Here is a 2585-nt window from a genome sequence, read left to right on the forward strand (position 1 = left end):
AATCAAAATTTGCCATCTTGTCGTCGTTGACTTTGCACATAGATAAAGAACGCTGTGAAGAGTACAGAAAGGGAGGTTGCGTCGACGTGCGAGGCGTACAGCGGTCGCGAGACGCGATCCAAGATGCACGCCAAATTGAGATCGTAAATTTAGTGCTATCTTAGAGGCATGACACTCCAAACTAAGACCGTAGCGCCATCTTAGCGGCAGGACGCCGCGACGCCGACGCTACTTGCCGGCAGCATCACGCTTGAAGTGGAATCGCTCGAAGTTGGCACGGTGCTAGAAGACACTTTGGAGAGCAGAGCAGACCGCGATTCGTCATCGCTGCAGGCCTACAACGCGTGCAATGCTCGACCACAGATACAAAGCGCTCTAAAAGTGTTAAGAAGCAAAGGACCGCATTGGCACGTCGTAGTCTTCGTCTTCTGCACTTGTGGCGACAATCTCCCCTTCCAGTGGATCAAGATTGCGATTCCCAGTAATATTCATGGAGTAACGACGCCCAGCACATGCTGTGGAGCGTTTGGAAAGGCTTGTAGCTCACAATGCTCGGGCTTCCGCACTCGCACTGATCTAGTATCGCAACGCGTGTGATGGTATCCAAGCGTCCTCGTATGTCGAAGATCGCAAAATGTGAAAAACACTCGATTCCTATGACGTGGCACTCGGAGAATGTCCCATTTCGGCGCAAACGTTCAGTCGTGTAAAAACAAGTGTAAAAGCGAGCACGACAAAGGCGAAACGCAGAGCTTTTACTAGAGAATTGTAGAAGCCATGAGCGCTGCTCATTCCGCAATTTGCGCTCCAGGGCCTCGGTCGCACGGCACCGCGTCGCACGGCAGGGTCGTCGCAAGCGGGCGCCCTGTCGACTGTGAACGGTGAAACTTGTGTGGCCGAGGTCCTTCTTTCGCCGCGAATCCTGTAGTATGGGGCGTTGGCTTGCCACGTACGCAAAGATCGCAGCGTTCTCATGTAGCATGCGAATTGGCTTGGGTCTGCGTCGTCGAGGATCGATGATCACCACACTCAATGGGTGGTATCCGAAACGTGTTGAGCAACGTCGCAGCCGTCGACGCGCCGAAACAAACGCTGACAGCGACAACCTCGAGCGTTTGTGCGATGAGTACGACGATGGCCTCGACCGTGTCACGCTCGTGGCGCCGTTTCGAGGCTTCCGGATAATGGTACCGGACACCAATAGCCAATCGGCGACAAGGGTCAATAAAAAGACCCATGTCGGCGATTTGCCGACGAACCATGCCGTCGCCGGCCCAGCAGTGGGCGCTACGCGCGCGCCGCGTCGCGTTCGGACCGCGCTCGTCATCTTGCGGCGCAGATCCAAATGGCGCACAGCTCAAGCGCCTCACGCTTGACGTCCTACGGCTTACACACGACAGCCAGCATTGAGATCGCTGGCGCGCAGCGACCTCTAGCCCGCAGAACCTCTTGCTCGGCGGCGCGTCAGATGCGATCTGTGCTCGAGCTACCAGCGATTGGATCTTTTCTCGGCGGTCACACAGTGGTCGCGCGCCCATGGTCCACGTCATGCTACACCGGACCTCGTTCTTCAAGGCGCCCGCGCAGCGCTGGCTCGCGTTTGGCACAACCACACACCTTTGACTCTATATGCGTCCCACAGAATGACTAGCATTCCGTGTTTGTCCGAGACACACGAGGTCGAGATTTCTGCGCTCTTTCCGCGCTTCTCCTGATCTCGTAGCACCCGCTCGTCGCGCATGGCGCGAGTAAGGACGCCTTTGCGAGCTACGTAGTGGACGCGCCTCAAGGCCTGGTTCATGTCGACCTCGCGGTGTCGGCTGCGAAGGCGCCCAAGGACAATGAGATGGTGCCGCCGGTGGTTTTTTCACACTGAGCCGGGTCCGCCCGCCGCAAACCTCTCACCCCGGCAAGTCGCGCCGTACCATCGTTGCGCAGAAAAGCGTCGTCCACACACCCAAGACTCGATCCTCGCATGTGCATCATTCTGCAAGCGCTCTCGGGCAAGAACACCGAGAAGCAGACGATCGTCAGCTGCCTCGTCTCGACGCTTCAGGCAGGTACAGGCGCGGCGGCTACGGGCTGCCTCGGTGCGCTGATGGTCGACGGTATCGACCCTCATCTCGTCCTGCGCCAGCGACGACCTACACACACGAAGTTCTTCAGCCCAAGGGTCCGCTCTATGACTACTAGATGTACGGTGTGTATGTATCTGTGAATGTAACCCGTGTAATTTATGCAGCTATCTCGACCCAAGTGTTGTGTGTTGGACCAGTTGGCTTGAAACTTGCGATCAAAGCGCCATTTGCTGTCGAATGGAGAGTGGCTCGGGCCTTATAAAGTACTAGTAGCTGCGTCTGGTTGGACGCATGACTACGCCGACGATGACGCTATTTGCGCTGGCCAGCGCCTAGAAGATCGCATTGGCAATCGAAAGACGCCTCACGTGGCCGCCCAGCACAAAAGCTGCTAGCATCGACACCACCGTAACCGCTTCCTAGCTTTGTGTCTCCAATTGCGCAGTGTCGTGTGCCCTTCACCACCGTCTTTCTCGATGCTCGACACGAGCTCGTAGGCGGGAACTC

Source organism: Saprolegnia diclina (genome assembly GCF_000281045.1).
Source record: "Saprolegnia diclina VS20 unplaced genomic scaffold supercont1.77, whole genome shotgun sequence".
Lineage (NCBI taxonomy): Eukaryota > Oomycota > Saprolegniomycetes > Saprolegniales > Saprolegniaceae > Saprolegnia > Saprolegnia diclina.